Source organism: Rhinolophus sinicus, linkage group LG01, assembly GCF_036562045.2.
Source record: "Rhinolophus sinicus isolate RSC01 linkage group LG01, ASM3656204v1, whole genome shotgun sequence".
In the NCBI taxonomy this organism is placed as follows: Eukaryota; Metazoa; Chordata; class Mammalia; order Chiroptera; family Rhinolophidae; genus Rhinolophus; species Rhinolophus sinicus.
The window spans coordinates 165,702,357-165,728,209 of NC_133751.1; the positions used below are offsets into that span (position 1 = coordinate 165,702,357).

Below are 25,853 nucleotides of genomic sequence, written 5' to 3' on the forward strand. Positions count from 1 at the left end.
CAGTCCTTTTAGATAGGCACTATCAGATAACTGGGGAGTAGTGTTTAAGTATAAAATTACTATGCCTATCTAGTAGTAAAAGTCATCATATGTGTATATATATATATACACACACATATATATATATACATACATACATATATGTGTATATATACACATATATATGTATATATATACATATATATGGCATCTTTGCAAAATTTTGTACAAAATGTCTTCTGATTTACAAATTAGAAGAGGTTAGCTTTACCGTGCTACCTACAGAAGGGTCCACAGCATTTTGTTCTGGGTTCCTGTTGCAACTTAAAGGGAAACTTTCACAATGTCCAAAGCCCTTGAGGTCCTGCAAATAAAGGAGCAGGATATCCTCAACTCGTAGCAGAAACCCTCTTAGGTGGCACCAACCTTGACTTCCAAAAGGAACAGTCATCTACAAAAGTGACGGCATTACCTGTAAACCAGAAGAGAACCTGGGAGAATCTTCTGCTGGCAGCTCATGCCACTGTAAACCCAGCGGATGTCAGTATCACATGTTCCGGGAAGACTGGCCGCGAGCTGTGCTGAGGTTTGCTGCTGCCTCTTCACTCCTGGAACCTCCTCTAACCAGGTCCAGGCAGCGGTCTGGGAGCCACGACCTCCGGTCGTTACTGAACCAGGGCTGACCACCGGCCTCTCCCAGAGGCGGCCTGTTAACCCACCGGCTACCACTCTGTGTGACACAGACTCTCCTCTGTGCTGCATGGCATCGCCACCGCCACAACAACAAGGGAGCTCACCCTGTGTGTGATGTGGTGGACGCGGGCTGGGGAAGTTCTGCGCATGTGCAGTACCATCTCCCGTGAGCGCCTGAGGGAGGTCACACCTGATCTCTATTTGCACAGAGATGCGGAAGAGACTGAAAAGAAATAGGCCGCTGCTGAGATGGCTGTGATCAGGGGGAATTTCAAGGTCAACGGACTCTTCCAGCTTCAAATTTACTGCTACTCAACCCAAGCTCACAGACCGGTCTGAAGCACAGGTGCGTCTGTGCCTATTCAGCAGTTTCCTACCGAAAAGGGAGAGCTCAGCTGCCCCTGCTCAGGCCACTGAATGGGAAGGAACAGCCACCGACCGGTCCTAAGCTGTTCTTCCACAAACTCTTAAACAGAACATGGAAATAAGGCTGACAGAAAATAAACAATTTCTAAAAAAAAGGGGATGGGGGGCCTTAAATCAAGTAGAGCTTCAGTATTCCCTTCTCCGACAAGCTATTTCCTGAACTTGGTCTGAATTTAATGTCTTTAGCTAGGAGACAGTTTTACATAATCATAACCTTATTCCGAATGAGCTTTTACCAGAGTGGTCAGAAAATTACTTAGTCTTTGCTCTGAAAGTATCAATTTTACCTTACTGTGACTTCATTTATAATCCTAGCCACACTCCTTTAATAAACTTTTACCTGATTTTTCTTTAATGAAATAGTCAACAAACATCTGAATTCTGCTCCCAAAGATGAATCACAGTGAAAAATCTCCATTAAAAACAAGTACTCCACCATTGTTATTTTATGAGCCAAGATACCAAAGTCCTTGAGACTATAACCCCTTTCAGGCCACAAATAATTTTCTAATTATGCCATGAAATTTCAAACCTTTACATTGGCCAGATTACCAATCATATTGGAATGTAAAGAATGAGGACTGTTCTATTTTGGTATGTGTTAGTGAATCGTATCTTACCATTAAAACTGACTTGTCCTTTGATTTTTCCATGTCAATTCTATCATATATTGATATTTAAGAACCTCAAGTATATTGATTACACACTTAATACACAAAAATGCTTAATCATTGCATGAAATATTTTATAAAATAAAATGTGAACAATAAGCTACATAAAACAGCTTATTATTTAAATTCTTTATCAAGATAGTCTTTGACCTTAGGGAATATTAAAAAGTTATTTCTGTTGATGTAGAAGATCCAAAACATTTTTTTAACTTTTTAAAATTTATTTTAAGTGTTTTTTTCCAGGACCCATCAGCTCCAAGTCAAGTAGTTGTTTCAATCTAGTTGTGGAGGGCGCAGCTCACAGTGGCCCATGTGGGGATCAAACCAGCTTCCTTTTGGTTAAAAGCACCACGTTCTAACCAACTGAGCTAACCAGCTGCCCCAAAGATCCAAAACATTTTTATTTTCTACTTTATAACTAATGTCTGCAAGAGGTATTAATAGAATAAAAATAAAATAAATCACATTGAAGAGAACTGAATATAACTCAGGGAATGGAGTACAACTTTTTTTCTAATTAATATGTTGAGAAAATTTTCAGATGTTACATTCACAAAATTAAACTAAACCAAAAATGTTTGACATGAGGAAGAGAAATGAAGCAAGAAAGGATTCTAAGTGAACGTGTATGACTTGTAGTTTAAAAAGAAAAAAGAAAAAAAACTATGTATGTGGATAAATTTCAAGAATGATGTTAAGAAAATCAAGTCCAGGATGAATTTTGACAGTATAATTATATTTTTAATCATTGGGAAATAGAGTATATATAGTTATTAAGAGTTGAAAGAAATAAATAGGAATAATAAACACTAAACACTGAATAATGGTAATCTCTGGAAAGGAGAGAACGGGATGCTATTGAGATGAAACCCATAAAGTTCTTCAATTGTTTTGGAAGTGTTTTATTTCTTAAGCAGGGTGTAAATATACAAGTTTTCAGATAATATTTTACACTTTTTAGTATTTAAGAAATATTTGATTTATAAATTGTTTTAAATCTCTAGAGGGAAAAAAACATCCGAACAAAAAAGCCTTGGTTAGATTGTAAACCAAACTAAAATATGGAATGATTTAAGTAATTGATGACATATAAGAAAAATAAACTCTTAGATGCTCTCAACAATTGGGACATTTTTCCATTGAGCAGACTGGTTTAGAAATACAGAAGTAAGTTTCCTAGATATCTACCCAAGAGAAATAAAAAATGTAAGTCCACGCAAAGCCCTGCACATAAATGTTCATAGCAAAGTTATTCGTAATAGCCAAACAGTGGAAACAACTCAAATATCCATCAACTGATCAATGACTAACAAAATGTGATATTTCAAAACAACTGAATACTATCTGCCAGTTAAAAAGAACGAAATATTGATACATGCTACAACAACATGTATAAATCTTAAAATCATTTTTCTAAGTGAAAGTAGCCAGAAAAGGCAAATCTATAGAGTCAGAAAGTAGATTGATTATCTGGAAAGTGGTTATCTGGAGCTAGGGGTGGGAAATGTGATTAACTGTAAATGGGCATGGAGGGATCTTACTGGGGTGATAAAAATATTCTAAAGCTAGATTATGATACAGATTACACTAAAAATCTTGGAACTGTATAATTAAAAGGGATTGATTTTATGGTATGCAAATTATATCTCAGTAAAGTTATCTAAAAAGCAAGAAAAAAAGAATCATATGTATTTCTTTGTCAATGGGTCCCAAACATGCAGTATGTTCTACATCAATAATATTTCTTTATAATATTATCAAATGTGTTTTGTCGGTTTTCAGTTTTTAGAGTTCAACCTATAAGCAAAATATGAATGATTTTATTATAGTTACAGAATAAAGTATAAATCACCTGAACCTTAATAAAAGTGATGGTACAGCTGTCAGATATTGGGAGAAAAACAGGAGGATGGGAAGTGAAGTTTTTGATTACCGATAGTCTCAATTTGTATTGTGGAGATTTCAATGATGCTATCTGAAGTTGATCAATCAAGATATAGAAATTTAACTATAAACTTCTTATATAAATGTCAGTGTAATATGTTATAATTCTTACTAAGAGATCCAAAAATAATGATACAACTTTAAAATTAGGATGTAGGGAAGATGTTGAAGAAAATTTCATTGGTTGGTGTGAGCTTTTGTCTATTAGCTTTTATCTGTTCCTGTATGTGAGGTGATTTCTGTGCTGTGATCAGGGTTGAGTAAATTCCCTCTTTGGTCTCATTCTCCCAAGCAGGGGATATATGAGATGATGTTGCTTTCTTGGTACTCATTCTCCCGAGCAGGGTAGAGATGGGATGAGGTTGCTTTTCTGTCCATGTTGTGAGGTGATGGTTAGCTTAGGGTTAAAGAAATTCTTGATCAGAGGTTGAGAGAATTCCCTCTTTGTTCTGTCTGTTTCGCCCACATCAGCAGATGAAGTGAAGAAGTAGCTAAATTATATCGGGACGACATGACAGGCACGTTGCCAGGCTTTGGAAGACCTTGGGCTGATGGTCCCAAGCAAGAACAGGAGATATTGTTTATCTGGATGAATTGGCCCTTCGGCCGGATGGGCAACATTCATATCAGTAAATGCCAGACCCTCCTGGAACTGGCCATTCTTGGAGGGGGAGGCAGAATAAAGATCCTGGCTCTAAGGTACATCTGAGAAAATATATAAGACAGACCACAGTTGGCAGCATTGTTAATTATTATTTCATCATTTGGTCATTTGTCATTGGTGATTTTTCACCTTTCTAACATTTTGAAGACTTGCAGCAGCATGCATCTTACAACATCAGGGGACATCCTGACTTTCAGCCATGAACCTGGTGAGGGCTGGCAGGTTCCCGGCCTCTCCAGTATTGTTCCTCACAGTTAGCCTTCTTGAGAACTTGTTAGCATCTAGAAAACTTGTATGCAGCTTGCAGCTTACAACATCAGAAGGCGTCTTAACTTCTAACAACAACAACAGCAACGACAACAACAGCAACATTCTTCAGATTGTTAACACCTTGAAAACTTATATACAACTTACAGCTGATAACAGTCAGAAGACACCTTGACTTCTAACAACAATGACAACAGCAGCAGCATTCTTGAGAACTAGCAAGCAGCGGTGTGGGAGATGCCTGAGTTTCTCTCAGCTACAGACCTGGCAAGGTTTTGATTTATGACTTTTCCTGTGTTGTTCTCCCCCGGTTTGGTGAGCTTTTGGCATCTACTATAATAATTACTCTCCTATAAAGCTTATTACTGCTTTGAATACTCCTTACTGATGTTATTTGTGTATTTAGCCAAGTGATTTTTGATCAACAGTCAACATGTTTTAGGGTCTCTTAAACTTATGTGTACTCTTTTGACATGACATTGGTATCTATGTATATAGCTTAGTGTTAACCACCTTTACTTTCTGTCATTAGCACATTCTATTAATTGCCTTTGTCTTTTGCTATTGCATATTGCTAAATAAATTGATTAGATATTGCTAAATAAATAATCAATTAGCCCCATTCTAGCGTGTGTTCCTCCTCCTCCCCCCCACCACTCATCATTACATAATTGGCGCAGGGAGCAGGGTGGCCTTCTTATTTCAGAAGTCCTGGGGGCCCGGGGTCTCCTCCCACATCCTGAGATGGGAGGACACCCACTTCATGCTGTTAGCGAAGGACCTCTACAAAAATTGAGATGCTTTTTGCATCGTGCCGAACCATAACCCATGAGAGAAAATAACCACTAAAAATGAGATTATGATATAGAAGCTTATAAAATTGTATCGTTCTTTATCCTTTGAAAATTTTACATGAACATTTTTCCATTCCCTTAACTTTTCTTCAGAATTCATCTAACTGCTTCATAGTATACCATCATTTAGTTGTACCATGATTTAACCCACCCCTAATTATTTTTTCCAATTTTCTATTATAACTAATTTTCCATGAGTATTTTTGCACATCAGTGTTTGTCTACATCTCCATTTCTTAACAACAAATTTGTATAGAAAAAATAATGTCTCTTGTGTTATAAATCTCTATAAGTTCCTTAACACTTGCTCTCAATAAATAAATAAAAAAATGTTTATTTATTCCCCCATCTACAATATATGAATGTTCCAATCTCAAGGAACACTAATAGTGGATATTACATATTTTTCTTTCAAATTATTTACCAATGTGATAAGCAAAAAAATGTATCTTTTACTTAAATTTATTATTAATGAGATTTTCTATATTAATTTTCTTTTTTTGGCTCTTGTTACACTTTAATAAATTACTTGCTCCAATTTTTGTTTACTTTTTTCTTAGAGGGTTTACAATATTTATATATGTCCTTTAGGTATATATATATTAACCTTTGGCCTAGCTTGAATGATGCAAATATTTTTGTGGTTTATCCTTTGTAATTTACTTTTCATTACATTTTTTGGTGTCATTTAGAACTAATTTTTTTATGTAGTCAAAACCATCCATCTCTTCTCTGTGGTTCTGCTATTGCTCTTTTGCCTTTGCAGCTTTTCTTCATAGCAGTATCTCATACTTAGTGACTTCAATTTTATTCTAATTGATATACAGTTTCATTTTCTTTATTTTAATGCTCTAGTTTATAAAGAATTTATCTGTTTATATGATAAGCACAAATATAGCTCTTTTTTTCCAAAGTCCAGATTTCACCCATAGTATAGAACCATTTATTGAAATTTTTCTTCTGAACTCATTGATTTGTATTGTGGTCTTTATCAAACAATATATTTTTATATATACTGGTATTTGTCCCCAGAGCATGTGTGCTATTTTATTACTCCATCTGTCTCTTGTGGAAGTCCCACAGTTTTACTAATAAAATTTTGATGCATTTTAAATTACATTTTAAATAGATATTATTTTCAAATGCTTTTTCCCGGCATACATTATCTGTCACTCTCATATCAATATTTCGATTATTGTACCCATTTTGCAGATAAGTAAACTGAATTCAGAGAGATTAAGCCCTCTGGCTAGTACATGACAGAATCAGGATTTAAACCTAGATGTGTGTAATTCCTAAGCCTGTATTCTTAAATTCTGTTTCATTTTAACTAAAGGGAAACTTTAGTCTTCATCTTATTTAAAGCAATCTAGTTCAAAAATGAGTTGAGGTTAGGAGAGAAGAAAAAACATGAAATCTTTTTTTTTTTTTATTATTATCATTATTATTTTTTGCTTTCTTTGAGATGTGGAGTACAGCATAGGGAATAGAGTCAATGGAATTGTAACATGAAATCTTTTAACAAAGAGTCAAACAGACATTAATCAGAAACTTCAAGGTCAGATCTTTTTCATCTTGAAGATGAGGACATCACAGATTCTGGTCAGTTCATGGTTTTCTTTAGTCTTCTGCTCAGTGATCTTCTCCAGCCAATGGATGAACATCAGCTCCTTCCTCAAGCTCTCCTGGAAGGACAAGGCTTCCATTCGGGCCTTACTCAGGACCTCAGTGATCTTTTCATTTACCAGCTTATTTCTCATCTGCATGGGCCTTTATTGTCTGGTATCCCTAGCCTTCCTTTTCAATTCTTACCATGTAATCCTCAGCACATTTCTTCAGTGATTCTTCATTCAAATGGGAGCCTTAAATCACTTCCTTCTGTTTCTTAAACTGCTTGCAGAAGTCAGAGAGATTTTTCCATGGAGTTCAGGTCTGCAGTAAGTTGGTCTTTTTCTTTCAGAATCTTCCAGATCTTGGCTTTGGCAAGTTCTTTCTGTTTCTGAGCCTCCTCCATTACCGGGTACATGATGCCCTCAAACCCATCCATGTTCTTCCTCATCTCCAGGTTCTTCACATGGAGCTCCTCACAACTGCTCTTCAGCAACAGGTTTGTGTCAATTTGGTGTCACTTCCACCACTGCCTCCAGGTTTTTCCGGCTGTACTGCTGCTATATTCTAATCATTGATTTTGGTAGTAAAGAAGATTGACTGACAGCAAAGAAGACAGTTAAGAGTCCTGCCTTTATAGGGATTATATTCTAGTGAGTGAAACAGGCAATAAACACAATGAAAACTACTTAGGAGAAAGAATAAACAATGTGACAGATTCAGTTTCCAAACTTTGGAGAACACAGATATTCCATCCAAGATGTTCTTCTTACAATGTCATATTGACACTTCTCCATCAAGAAGCAAGGCTTACATTCACCTTCCTCCCATAAACCTGGGTAAACCTTTTTAACTTCCCCAACCAATATAATACAGCAGAAGTGGCATTGCCTGGCTTCCCAAGGCAAGGTCTTAAATGGTGATATGGCTTCTGCCTGTCTCTCTTTCTCTCTCAGGACATTTGCCTTTGGAGATTTGAGCCACCGGTTAAGAATTCTTACTACCTTGAAGCCACCATGCTGGACAGACCCTACAGAGAAATAGAAAAGTGACTGAAAAGCACCAGCTATTCCTGTGCCCAGCTTTTTGAGTCTTCCCAGACCAGGTACCAAATATGTGAATGAAGGCTGAGATGAAAACACCTATCAAACGATTTGTCAGCTATGTCCAAGAAGTCATTTCCTCCCTCCAAATACATCTCCCCACATGTAAGATAATCCCTAAAAGTATGTTGAGAGAAAGCTTTTTATGGTAGCATTACTTAAAAATATTGAAATGCAAACAACTCTCTGAGAAGTAAGATATTGAACTAAAGTCCCACAAATCATTTCTCAAAATAAGCCAGAGAGTTAGAAGAGGGCATGAGGACTGTGGTAGATGAACAGGGAGATGAGGGATTCAAAAAAGGGAGGTTGTTTTGCAAGGGAGTAATCTCTCTCACTTTAAAATCTTGCCAAGTTATTAAATTGGCCACACTGATATATAACAATTGCTTCTTTAAAAAGAAATGGTGTCTGAGTTTACCAAAGTCTCTTTTAAAAATTTACAAAGTACTTTTTTAGTTTAAGTAAGGCTGTATTCTTCATATTCAAAAATAATGAAATGTGATTTTGACTTGCACAATTTTACATCGTTTCACATATACACAGATTTTGTCAAAATATAAGATTCTTCATCCACTTAGTTTCTATAAATACAATGAATACACCTATATATTTATTTATGTTGTTTTTAATTCACATCGACAAAAGATAGATGCATATATACTTGCAGTACTGCATGTTAATATATATACACAGTACCTACCCCCTCATAAGCTCCATAAACAACTAATATTCATTACTTAATTGTATGTCTATGCTTATTTTATGCAACAAAACCCAACTGCCTTCACCATTACCTAAAACCCCAAATATAACTGCAGCAATTATCTAAATGAAAAAAAGAAAGGACGGAAGGAAAGAAGGATGGTTGATTGACTATAATATCAGAAATCAAAAAAAAAAATAAGATGTATCTATATCTAAGTGGATAAATACAGTTCTAAAAATACACAGCAACTTCTAGACCTACGAAAAGCTGTTGCTAACCTCACATGATTTAAATGGACTAATTAGATTTATAAAGACTTTCATAAGAAATTTACATGGTAGTAGAGTAGATTGAGCCCTAGATTTGAATTCACAGTAATTGAGTTCAGCTTCTCTCTCTACTTTTTGCTGGTGATCTAAACACTTAGGCTTTATTCATTCCAATTCTTCATCTATAAATAAGAAGCCAAAAAAGCTCAAGATAAGCCTAGATATATTCCCAGCCTCACCACTTACCAAATCAGTGACCTTGGGGAAACTATATTTCCAGTTTCCTCAGCCACAAAGCATCACTCACTAATCATAGAACTTACTTCACTGTGTTGCCATGAAGTTTCAGAGACATAATGCATATAGTTTAGCCACCGTGGTCCTTGGTTAGAGAAAAGATTGGATAAATGGGAGCTATCATAATACCAAAGGGATGTAAGAAAAGCCTGCACGCCAAACTTAGACTGTTCTTGTGAGGCTCAACTTCTAATAATGTTTATGAAAAACTATTACAAATCTAAATTACTTTTAAAACCATTCCAGGCTGACCATTAGGTGTATATCTGTTCATGTTTAATTAATTTAATGGATAATAGAGTATTGATGAAATGAACACAGAAGAAAAATTTAAAGTTATTTTGTTACTTAGTCATAAATATTTACAAACAAATCTGTTTCTGACTTCATTAGCTTCACATGTCACAAAAAGAAATATTAATTAAATTTAAAAATCCCAAATTAACTATTGTAAATGAAGTTTTATGTGACTAGAGCAGGAAATGTCTGGCTTAAGACTGCCTGGCTATTAAAGTGCATTTTCCAACTAATAAGCCTATCACTTCCAAGTCCAAGACATCAAAATTAAAATCAATTTGAGAGTTTTTTGTTGGGAATTTAGAAATATTTACTGAAAATAATTAACCTAGTTTAATAATTTTATGCGATTATAAAATGTATTGCTTTTATTAGGTTATTTTAAAATAATATAAGCAGGTATTGCGTTTTCAAATTGGTTTATCATTTTATAATATCTAAAACTATGTACTTCCAAGAAAAATATGTAAAATATGTTAACATATATTCTGTGAGTTTTTTAAAACTACGCTCAATTTAACAAAAAATAGATGCATTTTGACTCTTTATTTTACAGATGAATCTACGTATGTGCTTTAAGGCCAAATTTATTTTTAACACTAGAAAAAATGCCAGATTTTTTGAACTGTTACCACATAGATATACCAAGTAAATCTGGGGTTAAAAAAAAAGCACTAGAAATGTATGAAAATATCTAACATTCTGCATGAATTGAACTTTTTGTAAGGTCAACATAAATGCTACATATACTATGTAATATGTTAGCCATTCATTCTCTCAACCAGAATCATATTAGTATCTGCTTCCATATATTTACTTTTCAATAAATGTTTACTGAGGACCATGCTAGTTAGTTACTGGATGAAACTAATTTATAGTCCAAATAATAACCTTGACATAACTTTGGAATTAGGAAAGAAAAACTAAATTTAGTTTAAGTGTATTTATTGTATGCCAATTTTTTTTTCAAATTTTGTAATTCGTTCCCTTACGATGACCTCATTAAAATACTGTTAAAATAGGAGGTGTCTCAAAATCATTAAAACACTGTTAAAATAGGAGGTATCTCAAAAATCTGAAAATGGAAAAAACTTATGACCCAGCAATTAAGCAATTACACTCCTAGGTATCTATCTGGAGAAATCCAAAACTCTAATTCAAAAAAATTTATGCACCCCTATGTTTATTGCAGCACTATACACAATAGCCAAGTCATGGAAACAACCGAAATGCCCATCAGCTGATAACTGGATTAAGAAACTGTGGTACATTTATATAATGGAGTATTACCCAGCCATAAAGAAGAATGAAATCTTACCATTTGCAACAATATGGGTGGACCTAGAGAACATTATGTTAAGTGATTTAAGTCAGACAGAGAAAGACAAATACCATATGATCTCACTTATGTGTGGAATCTAAAGAAAAGAATAAATGAATGAACTAATCAGAAATAGTCTCAGAATCATAGAGGAAAAACTGAGGGCTGCTAGATCAGGGCAGGGGTTGGTGATAAGGGAGAAGGTGAGGGGATTAGAAAACAGTAACCACAAGATGGCCACGGGGTTTTGAAAATTAATTTGGGGAATGTAATCAATAATGTAAAGATTTTGTAGGGTATCCGATGGACACTTGTCTCATTAGGGAGACCACCTCAGGGATGATGTAGATCCCTGATCACTGAACTGTACACCTGAAGCTGAAGCTGAATGATAATGAATGTCAACTACAATTATATATATATATATATATATATATATATATATATATATATATATGTGTGTGTGGGTGGGGTGTGTGGGTGTATGTATATATATGTGTGTATATATATATAACATATATATGTATGTGTGTATATATGCATATATATATATATATATATATATATATATATATATATATATATATGGTTACAAGAAGCAGAGCACAGCATTAGAAATAGAGACATTGGAAATGTAATGGCTGTGTGTGATGTCAGAGGGGTAGTAGATGGGTGGAGGGGGGTTGTCACTGTGTGAGCGATATAAATGATAAATGTCGAACTATTTCATTGTTTTGTGCTCCTGAAACTAATAAAAAATACTGTTAAAATAATATGCACATTGTTACTATCTATTAACTAGAATATTCAATTTGCCAGAGTTTCATTTTGCTCAAACAGAATGAATTAAAACACATATAATATCTGATATATTCCAAGTGTTGAGTCTTGATAAATTATTTTATTAGTTGTATTTTTTAATATTTAAAATTTTTATTAATCTCATTTTATTCTTTTTAGCATAGTCTATTATTCTATTAGGCAACAAAATAACAATAACTACTTTGGGAATACACATCTCTTGGTTCCATGGCATATCTTTAGAATTTCCACACCATGGATTTACGTCAATGGATGATAAATCGTTGGTTCTTGAAGATGTCCAACTAGTGTATAAAAGCCAATTGTCAAGATAATAACTTGGATGTTTCTCAATTTTCACATTTGTTTTGAATTCTCTGCCAAAGTCATATATTTATCTTGTAGAGGGAAATCATGTTAATGAAAATAAGCATGTCTCCAGATTCAAAAGCCAAAACTTGCAGGGCACTGATAACAGAAATCATAGGGTGAGTACATTTATAAGAGTTATCATTAGTGTGCATTGCTTCCATATCTCTTTTTTCCTTAGGCTTTTGTAGAACTCTGTGTTTTGTGTTTTATGAGTATGGTCTGAATGATTCTATTCAAGGCCACTGCTCCATTTCTCTTACATTACAAATCCAGGAAGCAGTGGGTGGTAGGGAAGACAGCCATCGGAGGACAGGGTGGCCCTCTTACACTGATACAGTCAATGTAAATATTGAAGACCACCCAAATCGTGCTTTGTAACTGAACTATATATGAAATATTGATAGTATAAATAGCTCAGATATAACAATCTCAGTAAGATTATAGAAAATAAAGTCCAGTTCCTTTAATTGCATTTACTGATGTTTTCCAAAACTTGTCCTGAAAACTAAGTAAAAGTTACAGGTTGGTATGATTAGTAGCACACGACTCTGCTAACTGTAAGATTAGTCGCTAATGTATCATTGGCCATTGTTGTGAGTCACTACAACTTATTCTCATAGCTATATCTCATCAGATAAGACAGGTTAAAAGATTTTGAAGGTCAATGACTGTGATTTCTTTTGGTTAGTTCATCCTGGGGTTTAAAATTATGACACACAGCTTTATCCATAAAGATAAAAAAGGAAGAGAGCAACCCTCCATTATGGACAATAAAGTGGCTTGGGTTTGGTTTGGTTTTGTTGTGTGTGTGTGGGGGGGGAGGGTATTTGTTTTGTTTTGTTTTTCTTCAGGTTACAATTGCCCTTTAACTTTATTTTAATCAAAGACATGTGATTTGTAATTTTTAATTACTACTTTTTAAATAGTGGAAACATCTTTCAGAAATAAGTTCATGTTTTCATTAAAAAAGTTGATGTCACAATTTATCTTTCAAGGTCAGTCTATATTAAACTCAAAACACTCTTCCTAAAAAATTCTTGTGAATTATACCATGAGATTTATAATTTGTCTGAAATGCTCTTAATAGTTTATTTTTAATATGATGTAAACTAAAACTATATGGCAATTGAGCAGAGCATTGCGAAGCACCATATGGGCTTCTAAAATGAGAAGATGATACACATGGGTCCTGCCAACTACTCCTCTCTGTCTCTCCTTCCCCACCTGCCAGTTTCCCACCACATCCTGAATTCTGTCATGATATTGGATTCCTTTGGCATAAGTTACTTAAAGTCTCTGTGTTCCTCAATAAATATCTCTTAATCATTAAAGGCAAAAAATAATAACCCTAACCTTATTAAAAATCAGTGACCTATGTTAAGTTACAGGACTATCAACAGATAAATTTTTCCAAATGAAGAAGTGACAAACAATTACCAGACCATAATTGGAGACCAAGTCTAGGTGACGAAAAGACTGACAAAATTAAAGCAGAGAAAACTGCTCAGAGAATCAGCTAGCCTAGCCCTGACAGGTACTAGTAAACAAACAGAAGTAAAGCAAAATACAGTTGTCTGGTTTTGCTCCACTGTTTATGGTCAAGTTTTAAGTATTATCTATAGGAAGATAGATGCTTCCTTTTTCTGTTTATGCTTCCTTCTGCTGACCATTGAGTCTAGGTGAGTTTGAATCTTAAGAAAAAAAGTTGTGTAAAATATTCATAAAAACATGAGATTAGGGACATGCCACCAGCTCAGGAGATTAAACATCTGTGGCACTTGCTCTGGTGGCACAAAATCAAGGTCAGCCTAAGCGAAAATAATGCAGTAAGGGGAGGATTTCTTTCATATATTCTTTTCCACTCACCCTTCCAACCCCTTCTCCTTCCTCTCATTTAACTGGGGAGAATATCCATCAAAATGCTGTATGCATAGTATTGTTTCAACATTTTAATTTATATTACAGATACTAGCCTTGTTTTTCTGCCTATAATGTCTGTGCCTTCTTGATTCTCTACATTTTTGTCTCTCTAATGATTCCCCTTGCCTTCCCACCCTGCTTCACCTCTTTCTGGTTCTGCTCCCTCTTTGTTTCTCTCCTTTTCCTGTGATGGGAAAAAACACAGAGGTGAAATTACAATAAATGGTATGATGAGGAAAAAACAGAATAAGTGGACAATGGTCTTGTTTAATTTTATCACTTACTATTTGTGTAATACCCCCCCCCCCCAAGAACTTACTTATCTTACAACTAGAAGTTTATAGCCTTTGAACATCTCTCCATTTCCCTCACCCCAGCCCCTGGCAACCACCATTCTATGCTCATTGTATATGATTTCAGCTTTTTAAGATTCCATGTATGAGATCATACAATATTTGTCTATCTCTGTTTGACTTATTTCACCTGGCATAATGCCCTCAAGTTCCATCCATGCTGTCACAAATGGCAAGATTTCCCTCATTTTATGGCTGAAAAATATTCAGTGTGTATTTGTGTGTGTGTGTGTGTGTGTGCATGTGTATCACATTTTCTTTATCCATCCATCAATGGACACATAGGTTGTTTCTATGTCCTGGCTACTGTGAATAATGTAATATTTACTATTTTATTAATAAGTACTCGTCTTACTGGGAGTTTGCTTCTTTTTACCCTTTAGAGCTAAGTTATTAGCCATGCCATGCTTTTTCTTATTCCATAGCTACATATTTCCCTATAGTATAGTAATCCTGTACTATCAGGATTACTACATACCTATTTCCAAAAAATAAGGATTGGAAAAGGAAAGAGAGGCACAGATAGAAGAATGAAGGACAGGATAAGAAAGAAGACATGTGTTTCTCCCTGTCTCTGTCTGCCTTGGTTGGCTTCTCTGGTAATGGCTGCACCTTTTCCATGGCTCTAGCTCCCACCTTCTGAGGTCTTAACTTCTGCCAGGCAGCCCCTGCCCTGGTCCTAGCCTCTACCACATGTGCTCCAGTAACACATCGAGCTCTAGGAGTGGTATAACCCCCACCCCCCACAATTGCTATCCTCTGAGTTGTCTCACTTTTCCCTGTAACCAGGCTCCCTCTAATAAATTTGTTCCACTTGAAATATCTAGAATGATTTCTATTTTCCTGACTAAACCCTGATGGATACAAATACTACAATGGGAAGAGTCCTGCAAAGGAAGTCAAAAGACCTGATTTCATGTTCTAAGTGTGACTAATTAGCTGGCAAGTTTGGGTCAGGTCATTCAGCCTCAAGTTCATGAAGTTGCTTTATAGCTCAAATACGTATCATAGTTTATAGTAAAGTTCTCTAACTCATCTCCATTAACATACTTATCACATTCATAAAAGCTTTGCATTCCTCTATAAAACATGGTGATTGACGTCCAACAGCACAGTGAAAGTTCAGAGCTGATATTCTCCCTTCTAGGAGCCTACACTTCTGCCCCTACACTCTGATTTATGTTCTTACCAAGAGTTGGTTGTATTTATCCCAAGACCTCTTTATGCCAGTTGTTAGTATAATTATGTAACATAATTGGTGAGTGACAGAGGCCAAACAAGTTTGGTGACCTTTACTTGGAAGAGATGTAAGAGAAGGACTGGAAGCAAGTAATAAATGAACTTTTAGAGCTCTATAGAGTTGGTGGAGAACAACCATTCCTCCTCTCATCCTTCTTGTGGCTCAGGAAAGTCACTTGAATTGATCACCTGGCTCCATCTTTCCGATAAGAAAGGAGTATTCCAACTGCCTCCCCTTGCTACTAAAGCAAGAACTGGTAATTACCTCTTATCTGAAAGTGGCTGTGGTTGAGCTCCTGATAAGCAAAGCACCTGATGCAGGTGGGTTATAGAGAAGAGGCAAGAGAGAAGTAGAAGATCAGAGATACGAAGGGCCAGAAAGACAGCTTGCATTCTCGTTAGGTGCTGCTGCAGTGATACCCAAGGATCTCTGCAATACAGTTAGACAAAGGAGAAGATGACACAACTATTGTCATTTTGCTGGCCCAACCTCCAAGAAACCACTCCCCGGGTAGGTGTATACCAAAAGCAAGGTGTCATAAGTCCATCTGCTGTGGGAGGTAAGAAGAGGTTGAGCCTAAGATAGAGATCCCTTATCAGAGGGCTATGATTCAGGAGGCTGCTATCAGGCCATGTGAAGGACAAACAACTGGCCATCCCACCAGAGTATTAGCATTTGAAAGACTACCATAGAGATGAAAGCTATAGCTAGCAATAGACAAATAAGCAATTTCACCACCACCCAAAAAAAGGTAGTTCTCACCCAGGAGCAAAAGTTATATTCAACCAAGGAACAGTGCATAGCCAACTTGCTGTGCACTGTTGCTATAAGGACAAATCTCTTCCTTTTCCCTCCTCACCAAACCAATACCAGAGGAACAAGTACAGAGAAGAAGAAAGAAATGTTAAGAACCAAAGAAATGTTTTACCAACTATAAATGACAGAATGTTATATAACGTTACTGAAAATTTTTTTAAGGAAGACTGCTACACAGCAGGAAAGATGGGTAACTTGAAAGAACTGCTACTGAAAGAGAAGTAGAAGTTATTGAAAAATTTATCCATTTCATGTTTTTACACCCAGGTTGAGATTTCACCAATGTGATTATTTTCAAATCATTTTTATGATTCCATCTTTATGGTATTTCCAACTAACTATAGACGGGGTTTCTTCTGTAGATGAAGTCACATTGAAAATTTTTTAAAAATGCAAACTAATGCATATTGTCAGGAATTATTAGGAGTAAATAGGTGTAAAAATAGGATTTAACAACGACAACAACAAAAGACCTTATAGACAACACTGATCAATAATTGCTTTTGCAAAATACAGAAAGCATTTGTGTATCTTGAGTTCTGGCTTTCCATCCCATTGTAGAGCTCCTGTTCTAAATTTCCAGCCTACCCTTTCTAATCTAACACCTTCTTGCTGTCCATATCTGCCTAGTAAGACAGCTATCTCCTAAAATAAATCTCTCCTCCAAAAATAAGGAGAAAAGCAAATTACAGGAAATCAATTGAGATTGATACAATTTAACCCTCCATCTTATGCCTTCCTCCCTGTCACAATAAGCATAGGCCAATGGAAGAATTCCAGGCAAGAACTAATTAATCAACATCAGAGTTTATCTTAAGTAAATTTTTTAAAAAATCAATCAGGCCTACTTAACCAACAGTACCCAGTTAGTGCTAATTAAAACACATAATCCAGAAACTTGGCATACTCTTCAGATTACATAGGAAGTGTACATTGGCAAACATCCTGGAAAAAAAAATAGGTCTACATTCATTTGCATGTAAGCAGATTAGGCTATTGCCCATGTCAGGTGATTTGACAGCTACTAGAAGTCCCCCTCTGACCAAAAACATCATGAAATGTCCTTTCACAGAACCAGAAATTTCTGATAAGAACAAAGGCATCAATGAGCCTTTTTAAATTTAAAAGCTAATAAATTAATCAGTTATTTTTCAACACCTTCACATAAATTGCTTGATCAGCTAATTAGTTCCAGTTCTCTTTGAGGTTAGCACATAGGACGAGTAAATTTTGAAGAAGAATCTTCAAGAAAATTAAATAGCAATGCTTATCAAAGCAGTATCTGCAGATCAGGGAGGTAGGAACTGAGAGAGGGATGTAGAAGTGGAAACTGCTTGCCCTAAAACAAATATCAAAATGTCTTCTAAGATCAGGTTTCTGTACCATGTAATTCCTACCACAAATTTAAAATACACGTCTCCTTCCCCAACATTGTTTTTCCCAAAGAACTTCCCTGAAATTTGAAAGGGAATTTGCTTTTATTTTCATCTTATGTGATGCATTTACTCAGAAACAAAAGGAGAAATAGTGAACAAAAGATGAGACCAGAGCCTGAAGAAACCTATGTTCCAGATTCAACTTTTATTAACAGGAAACAGCTGGCTTTGCCTTCTTTCCCAAGACCTCCTGAATAGTTCGTTGCTTTTCCTTTTTTGTTTTTAAAGTACCTAAGCCAAAACAACGGCAAGCTTGATTTTTAAAATAGGATCAGTGACAAATGCTGAAATGCCAAGCCGAAATGCACAGGATACAACCAAGTAAAATGCAAGAAGGAATTTGGAAGGCAGATCAGGGAAATGTGGGCCCAAATTTGTGCCTGCCAACTGCTCTCAATGAACTGTGCTGAGGTTGAAATTACACTAGAGAATTTATTCAAAAACACACCTAGACCAAGTAGGCATATGCTGCTGCTTCTCCTTAGATTCTTAAGGGTATTTTTTTAATGAGGGTGTTAGAGCGTTTTACCCAAATTAAGGATTTCCACCTTCCTTTGTGGATAAGCTTCTTTCTCCCAGTGACTAAACTTTCTTCTGCGTTAGAGTAGGAGTCTTTGGTACTCCCCTAGTTCATGCAACATTAGTACAAGATACTTTCCCCTCTTGGAACCAGATTCCTCACATGGTTCTGGGTTCCCTCAGATAGGTCTCACTAAGGTCAAATAGCAACTCAACAATGGAAAAACTGACCAGTGTATGTTCTCTAAATGTTTGCAGACCATTCCTGGAGGAATGTTCCATGTGGATAACCAACTAAACATTTACTAAAATCACAATTTACAAGACTAATAGGAGGCAGAGATGTGTTTAAGATCTTTAAATCCAGTTTATACAGCTTATATATACTATACAGTGAAGGCAACTGTCTACTATTATACATTTTAAAATAAATGAATATTTATAAACTACTTTGAAGTTCTCAAACAGCACAATTTGGATTATAGAAATTTTGAAGCCTTAAACCGTCAAGGTTTCAGAACACATCGAAAAGGTTAATTTATAGAAAAAGTGTTTCAAAAGGTGTTAGAAATATATTTGAATAGTTTTTCAAAAAAAAATCTTGAAAAAAGTTATAACATCAAATACAGTTCCTATTAAAGCTTTTTATAAGATACTCTTCTACTTTAACTTGCAAACCAGAGCTGTTTCTATTAATTCAGATTTTGCCTCTTTAAAATTACAAGTATTACTAATAATCCAAAAAGATACAAAACCAGTAATTCTGAAAGAACACAGGATATATAAAAGTCATGTTACACATAAATCAGGAATTAATGGTAATATAATGAGCAACACGGTATTGTATCATACATAGTATATACAGCATGTGGCAGAAAAAAAGAGTGAATTAGGAAATCAAAATATGATTTGCAGAGCTCTGGGAAATGTCTCTAAATATGATCAAATTTTCTACCTAAACAGAAAAGCAAATGCTTTTTTCTGTCTAGATTATATTATTGTTACAAATCACTCACTACAGGTAAGGGCAAAACTGAGGAACTCTCTTCCAATTTACACTGACATATAATACAGAAAAGAGAAGCAACACTAGTGTTCCTAGCATACATGATTTTCCTTCCTCCCCCAAGTTATCAGGATTCTTTCAATGAGATAGTGTTTATTGACATATGCATATTTGTGTATTAAGTAGCTTGTTCTGTCTGTGTTATATATAATTTCATTTGTGCAAATGGTAACATTTGGTTAAGGTAAATTGATACACACATAAAATCAGGCAGAAAGTCTGATTATTCTGAATTTAGATATTATCTTTATATCTAACACTGCTTTTCCCTGGAAATTTATTATTTGAACATTCATAGTCATTCAAAGTCATCAGATTTTTTCATCCATCTCTGAAGAAAAAGAAAACATTTTTGGTAAATGTCTGGTAAGTCCTGGAGAGTCCTAGAAATGAAGCAGTATATTGCTGACCTCAAATATCCAAATTAATCACAATATCAGTATTGAAACAAGGGGTTTAACTGTTCAGCCTACTAGAAAATGCCTACTATAAATACAGCAAATGTGAGAATGATAAGTCATCAGTTGAATTGGTCTTTTCCCAGTCCAGCAAAAAATGTCCTGAGCTCAAATCAAAAGTTTTAAACACCATGGAATAAATAAATAAATAATTTGCAAACTTAGTCTGGAATAGTTTAGTTCACAGGGTATTTCACTAGCCTCTATATTCTGTTGTTATAGCTAGAGTAAGACCCCCCTTCTCCAGTGAAATCATGCTCTGGGTAACTACTTTCTTGGCACAGATTACCAGTATTCAGGACAATTCCCGCCAAGCCATACTCTCTGTTACCCTGATTCTATGACCAGTTCTGAAATACTGGTTTATCAGGTAGTGGTGATTTTGAGGTCTGTTAATGAAAAATTACCATGATCCAGTCACAACTCTAGGTGCTTAGGATACCTTTTTGTGTGATTCAGGATAGCCTAACAGCTACTAAAAAAAAAAAAAAAAAAAGAAAAAAAACAATAATCTTCAAGACTTAACACAATAGAATTCTACTTCTCTGTCAAGTAAGTAATCAATGAGTCCACTTGATAAGCACCTATCAGGCAGTGATTCGGAAACCAGCAGCTCCTATCTTGTTGCTCCACTGTGCTATAGAGAGCATCAGTCATTGATTGGATCCTCTATACCCACACAGCAAGTAGGAGAAGAGAGAGAACATGTAGATCAGGCCTCAAAACGGTACACAGCACATCATTCACTTTCCATTGGCCAGAAACAAGTCACAAGGATATATACCAAAAAGGTAGGGGGTGCTGAGAAATATAGTCTACTTCTTCCCTGCCCAAGGAAAAAGGAAACAGATTTGAAAAAATTACTAGCCAATATTTCCTAAAAATCTCTGATCTTGACAAATGTACATTCTGTCTAGGGGAAATAAACAATTAAAAACAAGCATAATAAATTATAAATTGTATAGTTTGTTAAAAAGTGATAACACAGTTGCAGCTGGGAGTGAGGGTGGCACATAGGGGGAGAAAACACAGAGCAGGATACGAGGGAGAAGAGTCTTCTGACAATGATGTAGGTGGCTGAGGTAGTGTGGACAACAGATCATTGGAGAAGAGAAGATCAAAGAAACAGGAGGCCAATTATTGGAGGCCTCATCTTTACCAATAATGGCACGATATTACAAAAAGTGATGGCGATCCAGGAACTAAAATCTTAGAGAAAGCGGGTTTGGAGGTGTCCCATGAGTTAGTTGATACAGCAATAAGGAGGCAACTTGGCATGGAAATCAGAGTTTTATAGAGGATGGAAATAATTTGAAAGCAGCAATGAGGGACAAAGAAGATATCTGCCCACATCTTCAGGTCTAAGAGCTGTAGAATAAAAAGCAGCTACCACCTGAGAAGGCTGTAGAGGTCAGTTTCCACTAAAGCAAGAAGGCAAAGGGAACATTCAAGTGGTCAAGGATATCAGGATTTTGCTGAAGATGAGTGGCCAGGAAATCTGGGGCTTTCTGTAATGACTGGCGTGAACAGGGATAAATGGCATATTGAGATGAGTGTCAGGCAGGTGAACAAGTGGAGAAGGGACTTCAATATTTAGATAAGATACAAGGGCCTGAAGCAATGCATCTCTCAAAGAAGTTTCACCATTTTCTTTGGCTAAATTGAATCTACAATTGGAAGAGAACATTTGTTTTGGAACCGAATTTTCTAAACTATTTCATATTCCTTTTTAGTATTTTAAATTAAAACTGATTTTAAATCTATCTTTGATGAAACTCTAGTCACGATTCTCCTTCTGAAATTTAAAGGTACATAAAAATACATTTCTTACTGATATAAACATAGAATCACAGATTCTCAGAGTTTGAAAGTTTTAATTTACTTTGTTCAACCATCCAGCTGATGTTAGAAGCCTTTCTTGCATATCCTTGCCAAGTCATCGTCTAGAACTAGGCTTGAAGGTCTCCAGGGACAGTGTATCTAGTGAGGTGATTAAGAGCGTGGGCTCTGGAATTAAGAAGACCTAAATCTGAACGCTTATTCTATTGCTTTCACTCATGTGAACTTTAGTAAGTTATTTAACTTTTTTCTCAGAGTTTCAGAATCTTCAACTGTAAAATGCAGATAATATTACAACTTAACTCATAGAGTTATACAAATGAAATGATACATGTATAGCACTCGGCACAATGCCCAATACACAGTAAGCCCTCAATAAATAGTTGATAATCTTACCATTATTTTTACTTATGCCATTATTATTACTTTCCAAGGTATCATCTTTCAATGTTGGATAGCTGCCTTAGAAATTTCTTCCTGCCCCTTCATAGAAAAATGTGGCTTCAGATTAAAACTTGGCAAAATAAATTTAGTGTTCCATTAGCCATAATTCATCATAAAATTTGACGATGAAAGAAATTCTTTGCAAAAAATGTACATAATCTCATAGATACCCTTTTAGGATTTCAAGATATCTTTTCAAAAGTATAAACAGAGAAACCCTTGAATTATTAAATCTATAAAACCTTGTCAATGCTATCTGGTTTATAACACTCATGTAAAGTGAAGAGTTGTGAACAAATGTAATCTGTTACCTGACATTGCAACTGGGCAATGACTATGGAATTTTAATTTCAGTAGCACTCACAGTAATCATTTCCTTGAATTCAGAGCTTTCAGTTGACACAAGCCACTCCAGACAATAGACAGAACCTTAACCAAAAGGTTTCTGTGAAGATTCTCTTCAATTCAGAGAAAACGAATTGCCATGCAACCAGAGTTTACTGCCGGTGAATGTTTTTGTCAAGATGCTCAGAGCATTTGATACTAGAAGTAAGAAAATAGAATCAAAATTACAAGAACTACAATAAAATTAGTTATTTCTAATCCATGTGAATGCCATAACTAGTAAATTGTGATATATGTAAATGAACTTTTATCATGCAAATTATCCAATGCTTTTAAAAAACACGTCTTCTATGTTATAGTGCAGTGGGAAACAAGTAACTATCTTAAAAATCATATAACCTTTTCTTCACCATTTAAGAACCGCATGGAGAATGCATATACTTTGCACTGAGAAAATTTTGTCAAAATATATTCTCAAAAAAATATTTGAAATGTCATTATTAATTATTAGGACTCTTTTTAAGTTATATTTATATTCCTAGAGTATAGCATTATTTTGACTTAAAAATTAAGGTAATCTACTGTCAGGTAAATAACTGGAAGATAGAAGCATTGGTGAATTGAAGATGGAAAATAATAAAAACTAGCTTATTGGAAGGAAATCAACAATAAAAATGGGGGGATTGATAAACATTAGCTCCAAAATCCTTTCCAACTATAAAATTGTTATTCCTCTAAATAAAATAAATCAGAACTGATTGCATTAAAATTTCTTGAAATAGTAACGACAAACATGAAGCAAGAGGAAATTTTGGAAATAAATATCTGTTTAAACCGTCTTAAAGGTTTCCACCAAAAACCATAAGCAAAAGAAAACATGGCAATGAAGCTGAGCTCTAAAAGATAATTTGTCTGTTTGGGTGGTGAGAGAGGAATAGAGAGCCTCAAGCAACCAGGATATGGTGCCTCTTCACAGTTTACTTGTAAGCAGTTAATTATTTTACAGATTATTCCATAGAGTCTTAATTAAATTTATTCTCAGAAAATGCACAAGTGCCTTAAAAATATTCCTGCAAATAAAGATTAAAGAAAGTATGATAATAATGCAAGCACAAGCAAACAGTGAGAAATGGAGGAGGCTGACACTTCTCCTATAAGTGCTCTTCCATAGCCACATTAGGAATTGAAAACAGTGTCTAATCAGCCCTTTGAAAATTTGAACTTATAAAGACCATTTATCTGATGGATTTTCGTTAACTATCACTAATGATAAATGCATTGCCCTAATTTTATTTCTTAACATATTATCTAATCATTTTAGGAAGCCATGATAATTAGCAAGCTGACATTTAAAAATTTGTTTACACCATTTTTATTTCAGCCTTTTTAAATGTTCATTTCTCTGTTCATTTCATAATATACTTAATTTACTAGGTACTTAATATAGTAGGTCTAGTACTTAAAATACTAGTAGTATTAGAACATGCATATCATTAATGAATAAATAAATACTGGTGATGCATACAATATTCATTTTCATTGAAAGCTGAACATTATAATTAATATTCACTCAAAGCCAAATATCACCATCATGGAAAGAATATCTGGTATATAAGAATAAATAAAATTTTATCAAAAATACTTATTACTTCAGATTATTAAACATTCTAGTCATTGCCTTTCTGTTTTTATATTATTGTCTGAGAAAAATGATTTCTCAGCACAGTCCTCTCTAGATTGTCCCTACAGTCACCACATGTAGATTCTTACTTCAACTGGTGCACTTAATTATGTATCTCAACTTTGCTGTACACTGAAGAATATAATTCAGAAAACAGTTTTATGTAGTATATTTCCATATCACCATCTATAGCTTAAAGAAACCTTAAAAATATTTCATTATCAACTACTGAAAATGGCAGACAGCCTGTAGCAATCATTTCAACAAGATTTCTGTTGAAATTCTTAACTGCCAACAGCCACAAAACATTAAGAGTTTTTAAATTGTTATAAATATGTCATTTTGAAGTTTGTGAGTACAAAATATGTTTTGTATACCCCATTTTTCTCTGACGCTCTTCTTTTTGTCACATTTTGATGTTCTTAATGTTTGAGGTGAAGAACATTTTCATTAATATTTATATAATTTTGCAGAAATTTTCTTCCTTGTAAATTTTGAAGGGACAAGGTCAGCATCCTTCTGTTCATTTATTCTCACTAGGTGTAAGGGGTTTTGAAAGAAACATGAAACAGTTTGACAACTATTTTTTTTAATCAGGCAATTACAACAAATGAATCCACAAAGATCAAAATTATCATCTCATCTAATATATCGCTGTCTTATGGTTTAGATTTTATTAATATTTGTTGCCTCAAAAAGAATATATTGGTCTTTCCAAACGTACAAGATGGGACAATTAATTTTGCGAACTCATCCTAGAAAAAATGCTGCATATTTCATTATTGAATATCATCACTACGGTCACCTTTGAAGTACTCCCCTTGGGAAGCTCTGCACCAGTGCCAGTACGTAGGTCACACTTCAAAGCAATTTTGGAACTGTTTTTCTGGAATGGCCATCAGAGCTGTTACTCTTGATGTCCTGAATGTCATCAAAATGGCTTCCTTTTGATATTTCCTTTATCTTTAGATAAAGAAAGAAGTCATTGGGGGCCAGATCAGGTGAGTAGGGAGGGTGTTCCAATACAGTTATTTGTTTACTGGCTAAAAACTCCCTCACAGACAGTGCCGTGTGAGCTGGTGCATTGTTGTGATGCAAGAGCCAAGAATTGTTGGCGAAAAGTTCAGGTCGTCTAACTATTTCATGCAACCTTTTCAGCACTTCCAAATAGTAAACTTGGTTAACTGTTTGTCCAGTTGGTACAAATTCATAATGGATAATCCCTCTGATATCAAAACAGGTTAGCAACATCATTGCAACAAGTTCACAAACTTAATTGTCAGAGGTCCTATGTTAGAATTAAAATCTCAATAAGCTGAATAAGTAAAGATCTGGGATAAATCCTGGTATAAAATCTCTAAAGTAAGAAAGAGTTTATAGGGCCGGCCCAGTGGCTCAGGCGGTTAGAGCTCCGTGCTCCTAACTCCGAAGGCTGCCGGTTTGATTCCCACATGGGCCAGT

At 35.1% G+C, this 25,853-nt stretch overlaps 1 protein-coding gene across 1 annotated transcript in view; it reads right to left on the reverse strand.

The window, feature by feature from the left end:
- PDE1A (phosphodiesterase 1A) overlaps positions 1–25,853 on the reverse strand; it is a 398,473-nt gene that overhangs the window by 311,934 nt on the left and 60,686 nt on the right. The window lies entirely within an intron of this gene.